The sequence below is a fragment of the Hemicordylus capensis genome, chromosome 6, assembly GCF_027244095.1.
Source record: "Hemicordylus capensis ecotype Gifberg chromosome 6, rHemCap1.1.pri, whole genome shotgun sequence".
Lineage (NCBI taxonomy): Eukaryota > Metazoa > Chordata > Lepidosauria > Squamata > Cordylidae > Hemicordylus > Hemicordylus capensis.
The window spans coordinates 117,056,648-117,068,807 of NC_069662.1; the positions used below are offsets into that span (position 1 = coordinate 117,056,648).

At 43.7% G+C, this 12,160-nt stretch overlaps 1 protein-coding gene across 9 annotated transcripts in view; it reads right to left on the reverse strand.

Moving 5' to 3' along the window:
* The window catches only part of LOC128329305 (uncharacterized), a 262,592-nt gene that overhangs the window by 56,183 nt on the left and 194,249 nt on the right, over window positions 1-12,160 (reverse strand). The gene's annotated exons all lie outside the window — the stretch shown is intronic.

Genomic DNA, 12,160 nt, shown 5'->3' on the forward strand with positions numbered 1-12,160 from the left:
TCAGGCAGATGAGGTTGTGGAATGAGCCAAGAATGAACACCACGTGTACTAATTGTTTTTAAACTTGTTCCTTCCCTTCCCCGCAACCCAGTTACTATCAAAAACTGAAAACATCTTGGTGGGGGGAGCAATGTGGTTGAGCAATTCTTCCAGACTCTATCCTTTGCCCTTTTGATATGGGAAATAGCTCCATCAAGAAACAGCTTTCTTATGGAAAAGTCTATTTTCTGTCTTATTATCATCTACAGAAATAATGTTAGATGATGCAGGCGGAACATGAAAGTATCATCCAAGAACACTAATGCACATGTTGTAATTGCACGCATTGATACAAAGTCCTATGTCTGGCTGACATTCAACACAAGCTGACATCCTAACTAACAAAGCAGACACATGCTAGCAGATACGTCTGCACTGTGGATGACTTCCAGGGTATCATAACATGGAGTACAGAGGGTGGAGGGGTGATTTTCTCAGATCCTTGTTTTTCCTGGAAATGCCCTGTGCAACACAAATGTTATAGCTGGTTAAAGCTCAGGCTATAACTCTATTGGTTTTCTCTTGTTTTTCCCTAGCTTTGGGCTCCTTGCTATACAGTCCTCAGGGACATATTTTCACGTTGCACAGGGCATTCCCAGGGCAAGCAGGGATTGGACAAAATCACCCACCCTGCACACCATGCTGCACAACTCACTGACGGTTGTTGTTGCAGTCTTGCTTGTTTGGTGGTTTTTGTTTGTTTGTTTGGGTTTGTTTTGGTCTTTTTGCATTACCTTCTTCATTCCGCAGCAGAGAAATGACTTGATTAGCAAGCCAGAGGTTGCCAGTTCGAATCCCCGCTGGTATGATTCCCAGACTATGGGAAACACTATAAGGGAAACACTATATTAGGCAGCAGTGATATAGGAAGATGCTGAAAGGCATGATCTCATACTGTGCAGGAGGCAATGGTAAACCACTCCTGTATTCCACCAAAGACAACCACAGGGCTCTGTGGGCACCAGGAGCTGACACTGACTCAATGGGACATTTTACCTCTTCATTCCTTAAATCTAGGGAGGAAAAGCAAGACTCCTATGAAGATGGTAAACGAGGAGCAGGGGTGTGGTGGTGACAGCTCTTTCCTTTTGTTGAGGGGAGCATGAGGGGAAGTTCTAAAGTCATCAGCTTGTGCCTGTAGAACTTGCCTGAACTGATAACCCTACAGGCAGAAGGAGGTTTCCATTCAAGCAATGGTCCATTAAAAGACGGCCATCTGAAACTGGGGCATTAGGAACATAGGAACATAGGAAACTGCCATATACTGAGTCAGACCATTGGTCTATCTAGCTCAGTATTGTCTTCACAGACTGGCAGCAGCTTCTCCAAGGTTGCAGGCAGGAATCTCTCTCAGCCCTATCTTAGAGAAGCCAGAGAGGGAACTTGAAACCTTCTGCTCTTCCCAGAGCGGCTTCATCCCCTGAGGGGAATATCTTGCAGTGCTCACACATCAAGTCTCCCATTTATATGCAACCAGGGCAGACCCTGCTTAGCTAAGGGGGCAAGTCATGCTTGCTACCACAAGACCAGCTCTCCTCTCAGTCTGAGGTAACAAGTCATATGTTGCCTTATAAATCTAGGAGAAGAGGAAAATGCTAGGTGGGTTTGAAATGAACAGTTTTGCCTAAACTAGATGGTTTTTCTCACTCTCTTAAATTTTAAAACAGGTGAAGTGTTACAATGTGTGATAAGGGTTCCCAGATGTTGACTACAACTCCAAGCATCTCCACCTGCAATGACATTTGGCTGTGGATTATGGGAGTTGTAGTCTACTACATCTGGGAATTCCTGTTACAGGGGAAATTGTTTGCAACCACCTCCCACCTCAGACTTACAACTTGTGTAGAAATCCCCCAGTAAGCCTTTTATACAAACAGGCTCTCTGTGAACAGATCCTGTGCCAGGACTCAAGCAGGGAGGCTGGTGTTTCCTGCAGTTTTCATTGAAGGCTCCGTTTGCAGGGGGGGGGTCTCTAATAGAGGTAAAACTCCAAAGCTAAGCAAATACCATTCTCTATATCACGTGGGGAGCATGGATTACTGCGAAATTTGTTCAAGAGTCCAGTCAGGAGTAAGTAAATGCACTTATTTCCCTTCAAAACCTCATAACAGACAATTGCGCTGGGAATTCAGAGGCTAGAATTGCTATGAGATCTGGCACTGGAGGCCTGTCCACTCATGTGAGATATGAGGATGATTGGATCCAGTGGGCAGGATCCAGACTAAGTTCATGATTTAGTATCTCTGAAATAAATCAGACATGCCTGACTGAAGTCCCATTCTTTTTCAATGGGATTTAGTCATGGATATCTTCATTTAGATCCTGCCGAACATTCTTTTCACCTGGGGCAGATCACCTTGAAGTGGTATATCAGGTTGTAATGTGTTTCACACAGTAGTGTAGCAAGGTCAAGGATGGCCTGTGTTCAGCCATTAACCACAGGTGGGCTGCTGTCGATCCTGCCAACCACTGGCTCCCACGGCTAGGTCTTCTGCTCTGTCCAGCCCTGCTGCCACAGCTATTGCTTCTGCTCTCTTTCCCACCACTGCTAGCGGTCCAGCTCTTCTTCTGCCACCCCCAGTGGCTGTGGCTGTCACTCCTGCTTTTTCCTCTTCTTCCTCCTCCTCCTCCTCCTCCTTTCCCTGTGCTTGCTATCCAGCTCCAAGACCAACCAGAGCTTCCAACCACGCTGCAGCCTGGATGGGAATGAAGAATGCGTGTGCACACTGAAGTGCACACGGGGCGCATGTGTGCTCTTCATGCGCATCCAGGCTCCTCAGCAGCTGGAAGCTTGATTGGCCTCAGAGCCAGATGGCAAGCACAAGGGACAGGGGGTTGGAGGAGGAAAGAGCAGAAGCAATGGCACTGGTGGCAGGCAACATGCAGCAGAAGGCAGGGAAGACCAGGAGGGATTGGTTGCCACTGCAGCAGGCAACAAGTGACTGGGAGAGCAGGAGCCGTAGTGGGCAATGAGTGGCAGAAGCAACAATAGGAAAAGGGCAAGTGAGTGAGCGGGCCCCAGATCCCAGAGGGGCCCATGTTCCAAGGACACTTCGGAACACTGCTAGTCCCACCCTTGGCTTCATAGCACTAGGTTATTGCTCTATAAGAACCTTCTGCAGATACATTGCTTCCATCACTCCAAGAGCATTAGGGGGGGAAATTATGCATTCACAACGTTTGTCTCCAAAACAGATGCCATGCCACCTCTGTATCAGAGTGAAGGTTTCTATAAGCAGGATGCACAGCAGGGGAAATCTATTGCAAATCAACAAGCTTTATTTCTGTCCGTTCCTTTTTAAAAAGCAATTGCCTAGGTCTACACATCTAAAATACTTTCCTCTTTTTTGTTTTCCCAGCCCAAACTGAAAACAGCGATGTGGCCTGTCCCTGCCTTAGGACCACAGGCTACCAAATAGTGGCCAGCTTCACATGTAACACTGGCAAGTAAGACCGGGAGGAGAGCAGCCAGTTGCCGCTGGGCAAGCACGTTGCCACTGCCAACGTTTCCATGTCTTCATACGTGGAAATATGCATAGTGCCCAGAGTGGCGAAAACAGGAGACATTGAATTTGTCAGTTGTCGAGTCCAGAGGAAAGAGTTGTGGTAGGCAAGGACAAGGTAGTGGAGTAGAATCAGGAATATCAATGGTTTATTGAAACAGGTATTATTTCCAGAGAGGCACGTACAGTCCGCCTTCAGTGCTCTTGCTGCTGGCTGTTTGTTAGCCCTGCCTCTACTCCAGGACCGGAATAAAAGTAACTAAAGCACCATTCAAAAGAGCCACACTCTGCCCAACCCTCCCTCTTTTCTTCCTGGCACTCCCACCCATCTGCAAATGGGACTGTCCCTGCATACATCATCGCAAGGGCCTTTAGCAGAAAACTCTCCTTTGTGGATGGGAAGAGTGGGTGGAGATACAAGAGTGCCTGCTGTCACTTCATGAAACTGGGCTGTGGCTTAGGCGCTTCAGGGATTGGTGGTGGACCCTCCCATGATCCTAGGCCCTTGGCAAACATCCTTGGGTTCGTTTGGATGATACTGACCCTGCCTACACAATTAGTAAGAGAATGTGCCAACAACATGCCATCAAGATGTGCTCTGTGGGCATCCTATTATGGGGGGTGAGGTCGTGGGCGCTATTCATCTGAATGACCACTCCATGTACACTCCAAATATACTTGTTTTTAAAAAAGTATCTGGAGCATGTGTAGAGGGACCAATTGAATGAACAGCCCTTCTATACAATAAATGGACATCTGTGGAGGGTACCATGATGTTCTCTGCAGATGTCCTGAAGGACACACTCTCAGAACATCCCCTTCTTAGTAGTTTGGGCAGTGATGGTTGCATCGGTTCTGGCCCTTTGTCTCTGAACAACACCACACTCGGAGACCTCCAAACTCTCTTATCCTTTTGCTCTGGTTTCAGAGACACCTCCTTCACAAAGATATCTCCTCCTATTTCCCACACATTGTCTTGGTAACAAATACCTAGCATCTGGCCATTGTTTTAAACTCACCATAATTTAGCAGTGTGAAACAATGACAGCGAATTGAGAGGGATATGGAAATCAGCGTTCTCTTTTTGAGATGCAACCCCAGTTTGCAAGAGATTAATTTTATGTAAAGTTTTACATTTCAGAGTGTGATCAGCATTTTCCCTCCTTGGTTGACTCTAAGTAAATGCATTTTTGAGTTTGAGAATTCATCATGTCTGATTAATGATGTGTATATAGAGCTTCCTGGATCATTTTCCTTCTTTTTGGTCTTCCTTATTCAAGTTGTTTACTGTACTCCAACCCTGCGGATAGATGGTTCTGCAGTGATAGATGTAAAGTTTGCATAAGACATGTAACAGCAGGACAGCCTATTATCACTGTACATTTTCCATGGCTGTGCAAACCTCTGTAGGCTATTTTATTGCTAATAGATCTGTAGAGAAACAGTCATCATTTTACGACTCTTTTTAAAATGGAAATTCATGTTTGAGAAATACAACTGGGGGCAGAAACAGATGTAAACCACTTAAGCATTTGCAGAAAATTGAGATGCGTACTCTTATTGACAGAGCCACAATGCTGCCATCGCTTCACTTTCAACATGAAAATAAGCAATCTGTTTACCATGAGGCGCAAGGGGCAGTAAACTTGTAATGTTTGTTTCCTCCTCTGCAAAGCAATGGACAATGTCACTATTTTTGTGCTTAATGACACAAATGAAATGGGATAATATTTCCCCCCCAACCAGACTTTATTGCCTATAACACATTCCTCTCTCTAATAGATGTAAGAGATATGCAAGTGGAAAAGATCTCAGCATAACCGTGAGTCTAAATTTACATTACATTATAAAAGCAAAAATCGTTACCCATCACATTATTACAAGGTTGGCTCAGTATTTAAAGCAATCTGGATATCGATTTTTAAAAATGTAAATAGCAACCGTTGCAAAGCATTTAGACACAGATCAAAGAACTGGGCTCAGACACTTACAGCCACAGAAAGCATTATTATTTGTATTACTTAATAATGGCTCTAAAGCCCAATCCACATAATCCTTGGATTTGCTTGCTCAGTGAAGATGCACTGGTCACACTGAGTTGTAGATTGGAATATACAGTTGCCTGTTGCAAGGCCTGGAGGCTTTTCACACAGGGCTTTTATGGCGAATCCACTCCTGATTGGAGTGTGCCAGTCCACATATTTGCTGGATTTTCCCCGACTGCCCTGCGGGCTATCAAGGACCAGGACAGACAGGACTTTGATTTCCCCCGAATAGAGGCGGCGAATTCAGGCTTAGCCTGAAGTATGTCCGGTTTTAAACAATTCTTTAGTTTCAGAGGCTTTTGAAAAATAACTCAGGGCTTGTGTTATGCCCCACGGTTTTCTCTGTTGTGTTTGGTGTGGTCATGCCAGTAACACTTAAAAAAAAGAAGAAGGGGAGTTTGACGGCTGTTTTGAGTACAGTCTGCTCTGAGGGATTTGCAATTGCAAGCACTGGTGGGGGTGGGGGGGTGTTGCTATAGATTGGTGATATTCTGTTGAGGGGGGGGGAGGGAGACATTCCCGAGTTAAACACAAGCACAGACTGCAAAATGTGTGTCTCGCTATGTTTTACCTAGGCTTTAGATATGCAGAATGGATGTAGCCTGAGCCTTTGTAGTCTAGGCTGATTCCATTAGGTGTTTGTGGGGTGGGGGTAAACATTATGTGGTGAAGGCAGTCACTCGCAAAGGCAAGGGTTAAGCATCCTGCTGTTTGATCCAGCTGTTTGGCAACTTATTCTTGCTCCTAACTATTTAAAAAAGAAGCTTTCTCGCCTCTTCCTCTGTGTTGGAGGGAAAACCTGGACCAGGTAGATGCGAACACACAGGAAAAAAAATCTGCCAGGGAGTGTGTGGAGGGGCCGACAGCTATTTGAACTGTCAAACTAATCCCCCCGAAGTATACATCTTGCTAATCTGCAGATTCACTCTTCAGATACCCCGAGGCATAAAACCAGGTGTGAAAAACCTCCTGGAGATTGCTTGATAATAAGGCACTGGTGGTTTTATGGGGGCCAGGCGCCACCTCAGAATCTGCTTTCAGTGTCTAGTGTCAGACCTGAGAGCCAGCATAGCATAGTGGTTAGAGTGTTGGACTAGGATCAGGAAGACCCGAGTTTGAATCCCCATTCAACCATGAAACTCACTGGGTGACTCTGGGCCAGTCATGGATCTCTCAGCCTAACCTACCTCACAGGGTTGTTGTGAGGATAAAAATAAGCATGTACACTGCTCTGAGCTCCTCGGAGGAAGAGCAGGATATAAATGTTAAAATAAAATAAAATAAAATAAAAATAGGCTTGCCAACAACTCTCAGGTATTCTAGACAGCAGTAAAAGACACTATAAACAGAGTTTGTGGATAAATATAAGTTGAGATCTTACAGAAAAGCCTGACCCTCCCGCAGATCACTACTGTCATTTCTTCCTGGATCTGATGGGGAGGCCACATTGGAAGAAGGCTTGTGGCAGTTTTTCACATGGGGCTTTTAAAGCCTTTTAATTTGCATCTCCTCCGGAATGGATGGGGTGCGTTCACATATCAGTCAGATTTACCCCAAAGTCCCTGTGAGCTCTTGGGAGGCACTTCACACACATTTTGTCCAACATTGTCCTCAAAATCAAGGCACCAGGGTTGCTTTCAGTGGCCACCTGGATGCCAATTCCTGGAGACTCTAGGCCAATCTTGGTAGGTTGCCAACCCTACCTAAATATATGCACTAAGCGAAATAGATTACTGGCCAATCACAGCCATTCTCCACTCGTTTATTATTGTATGCCCCACTAACATTCTGTGTACTGCTTCTATAAAGATTTCACAAAGCAAGTGGGCAATGGAAAACTCTAGCCAAAGCATGCGCACACACACACACACACACACACACCCTAGAGTTGGGACCCCCCCGCCAAAGTTCTATAGTGTTCTGTCCCAGAACAACATTCTGTCCCATAACAACCACTGGCCTTATATGTGATGGGTATATTAGAATAGGAAGGGAAGAAGCGTCCAGTCTTAACCAGCTTTTCAGATAACAATATCCATGTGTTGCTGATGTGTTCTCCATGGATGAATGTTCAGGACGTTCTTTTCCCCCCACTGCTTCAAGGTTGCTCCCTACCATGTCTTTACCTTCATCATCTAACAGCTCAGTGCAATGCAATGCAGACTTACTGGGAATGAGTCCCATTGAATGCAGTGGGACCTACTTCTGAGTAGACAGACCTAGATTACACTGTAATATTTTTAAAGGTGGGTAGGGGTCATTTTTGTTGAGCACTAATCCTGGTCATATTTACGAGGGGATAAATTCTATTTTTATTCAGAATAAGAAATATTCTAGCTTTCTACTTCCAATTAAACATGCATAGGACTGGGCTGCACATTTCATTAAAACTTTTGAATGAGGAAGTCTGCTTTTAAACTTTCATTTAAAAATCTTATGTGCTGATTAGTATATTAAGAAAGCTTTATTGACCCTCTCTAGAAAAATGAGAACTCCCAGAAGCAAAAGAAGGGACAGATTTCTCTAGCAGCTGTCTAATATTTCTGTCAGCGTAGAGATGAAATAGATTTAAAAGCCTCAGAAAATCATCTGAACATTTAGTACCCAGTAATGACAATTTCCCATCTCCAGTTGCAAAATTTGGAATTGCTTTCAGTATTTCTATGAGCTTTGCAACCAAACATCTGGCAGTATTTTTGGATTTAAAGAAAGCACTCATCCCAATTCAGGCATTATCTGTCTCGCTATTTAATCAGGCTGATATTTTGGAGAAATATTTAAAAGAAATTGGCTTTGATGTTTGGTTCTTAGAAAATGCTAAGATAATAATGGCTTGAAATGAAAAGGAATCGTTTCAGCAAAAATGCATTTCAGAGGCTTTTCAAAGTCCCAGAAAACCTTTCAGGGATCTGAGGGAAGAAACAGGAAAAACAATATAAACAGACGGAGAAGCAGGAAGAGGCAGAGCAATATTTGTTAGACATATCTTGTGTGCATATCGAGACCATGTAATAAGAAAAAAAATCAAGTGATTTTTGAATCCAGAAAGTCTATGCCCAAAGTCTATGCAACAGGTATCTACACTCTGCTCTACCCAACCCTGTACCATACTTCATATTTTAAAGCCAACCACACAATTAAGAACAGGTTCACATGTCACAGTGAACTGGTGGTTTGGCTGAGCAGCTGGTTCCTGAAGCACGTTTGTGAGGTGTTGGGGAGGATATGGCTGAATTGAACGTAACATGCATACCCATCAATGGTACCCATCAATACCCATCAATGGCCATCAATACCCATCAATGGTAACCATCAATGTCAGCATATTCTTGTACTGCAGAACCCAACGTAACCAAGATTTGGACAGATATCAGGTTCTGTAGCACAAATAGGGTAGAATATGCCTATAGTGGTAGATTCCCATGTCATGCCCAGTGCCGGCATATCCTTCCTGACACCGAAAAGTTGGGCTCACACATGTGTTTCAATGTGATGCCTGAACTTGCCCTTAATTTTGTGGTTGGTTTTAAAGTATGAATTCTGCTACACAGGTGGACTGGCTGAATTGACAGTTCACTGTGACATGTAAACCTTCCCTATATGTGATTATTCCCAATAGACTTGTTATTGCCAACCTATAAAGCAACATTTAAAAAAAAAAAGTCTCTCCCTCATTATCAAAAAACAAGTAATGGGTTTAAAAAACATGTCTTGTAATTGATTGGGCAGGGAAGATATGCTGGTCTACATAATTGCCAAACATCAAAATTGCAATAATAGAAAAGGATGATAAATATTAAGCTCCAAACTATTTTCTTACTGCTTCTTTTATATACTGAGAGTGAGACTGGGACCACATGTTCAATTAAATGCTTGGCCACAATCAAGAATGGCAGCTGCACATTATAACCCCTTTCCAACATAACATAACATAACATAACATAACATAACATAACATAACATAACATAACATAACATAACATAACATAACATAACCTAACCTAACCTAACCTAACCTAACCTAACCTAACGGCATTGGACATTTTATGTGAAATGGAAATATAAGTACCTAAACATAAAAAATAATTAATAAATAATAAATATATTCAGGACAGTGTTCTGATTCAAAAGGATAGGTACCCTTCCCAAGATCAATGGAAGTTTAGTACCAAGTAGATGTTACACAGGAGATGGTTCTTTACTTTATAATAAATAAATAAGTAAGTAAGTAAGTAAGTAAGAAAGAGCTGCAGGATATTGCAAGCAGGAGTCAATAGGGGTATGCAGAAACCAGAACCCATGGTTCAGTTCAAATCTGAATCAAATTCAAACTGAACCACGTTCTGCCGAACCATTTGACTGAATCAGTTTGGCAGTTTAGCAGTTCAGCTATACTTGTAAATGGCAATCTGGTGAGGATTCTCCAAGTAAAGGGGTGGGGAAATCTACAAATGGGCAGCAGGGGCAGCGAGAAAAGTAAAGTCGAGTACTCCTTACCAGTCAGAGCAGCTGTTGGCACTGGCACCACCGCTCAACCCCTCCATGGCACTGCCCAAGCATGCAGAGGTCCATATTTACCAATCCACCCATGTGGCGGGAGCGCAGTTGCGGCCTCCACACATGCCCGGAGGCCAACACAAATGGCCTCTGGGCATGCACGGAGGCCACAACCATGCCACGCTTGGTAAATGTGGACCTCCGCATGCTTGGGCAGTGCCAGGGAGGGGGTGAGCGGTGGTGCCAGTGCCAGCAGCTGCTCCAGCTGATAAGGAGTACTCTACTTTACTTTTCTTGCCACTCCCTGCTGCCCCTTTATAGATTTCCCCACCCACTTTATACATGCCAAGCAGGGACCTCACAGAATTTTCACAGTACCACCTGCTGTCCAGTTCTTGCATTCAAAGAAGAACCCCCAGTTTCCCCCGATTGACACCAAAGTAGTAATGAAAAGGGTGGATTCTTCTTGGAATGCAGTTCTCAGAATGGCCAGCAGGTGGCGCTGTGAAAATCGTGTGAAGTCTCTCCACAGCACATATAAAGATGGTAAGCACATGTTAGGAAGTAGTGTTGAAGCCTGCAGCAGCATGTGTATGGGGAATAAGGACACACTTGGAATTTGCTTGAAAGCTTTGAACATCCTGCAGTTACTTGCCATCTAGAAATGCCCTGAGAGGAAAGCACCTGGGAAGGAGCAATTTTAGCAGAGGAGAAAGGGATAAGTAACTTCTAACCTGTTGCTCCTGATTGCAGCATCTGCTTTTCATTCAATTTTTGTTTTGTTTTGTTGAAAGACTTTTCACTCGTCTCCTGTGTAATACCGAATGTGACCCACCACATTCCTTGTTACATATGTAAGCTACTTTAGATTGTTTGAAAGCAGTTGTACATTTGCATGCAATCACAGCAACTTTTTAATTATTATTGCTTCACCATTACAGTTGCAAAGCTTCTCTGCATCTCTTATAGACCCAAAGCCACTCACCCCAAACCAACTAAGGAGATCCATGTGTTAAAGCAGGTTTCCATGTACATTTCACTTGCTGGATCAAGACCTACAGTCATCAATCTGAAGCACATCCAGATGTGTATCTGAATGCCAGTGCTGTCTGTGTGCACTGCATTGCTTTCTGTCAGGAACTGCCTGAGCTGAGGTTCAGAGCCTTAGGCTCAGTATACCAGTCCACTGCCCTTTATGGCAGACCACTGAATTGCAACAGTCTTGCAACAGGACTCTCAGATCCTGGGCTGTTAGTTGGCTATTTCTGGAAACTCTTCCTGGAACAGCAAGATCATACAAGACTCTCTTTGGAACAAAGCTTTGGCTTAGTTTCATAGTGTTCTTGGTTCTGGTTTGTTTACTTGTTTCACTTTGATGCTTGGATTCAGCTCATTGCAGCTTGTCTCCTGACCCTCGTTTGTTTTGATTTGCTTTGATTTCTGTACCCAGAATTACTGCCTGGCGGATGAGCATCCTATAACTTACACAAACCATCATGTAAAGATGGAGGATGAGCGAGAACTATTACATGCCATTATGGAAAGAGATGTTTGTCTTCTTCATATATAAAATATTTATTCGGCTGATTTTCAACAAAATGTGTTTCTGCAGTAGTGTGTGTCGTGTTGGTGCTTTTAAAAACAATTTTTAGATACTGCATCTTTTGTGAAAATCTATGTTTCATTTGTCCCCTAGATTGACCCAATTTATAGATAAGGCTTTTCCTTTGATATGCAAGCCATCTCAACTATCCATGGGCATGCATATGCATGAATGGTTTAATTTGCACACTGTCAGATACAACTGACAGCAATTCCCATGATCACAACATCTGGAAATCTGTGGCTTCAATCATGCAAACTATTGCCACCTGTAGCTTGGTTCTTATGTTGTCCAAGTGTACATTTGTCTGAGAATGGACAATGTAAAGGCAAGTATCTTGTGTGAACCAGCTGTGGCAGTGACTGGCCCAGAGAATTCCTGGATCAGTAGTACCTACACTTCCAGCCATGCCCAACCATGAATGTATGAGAGTGATGTGCAGGGCTTCCCACACAGACATAGTTCTTTTTCCT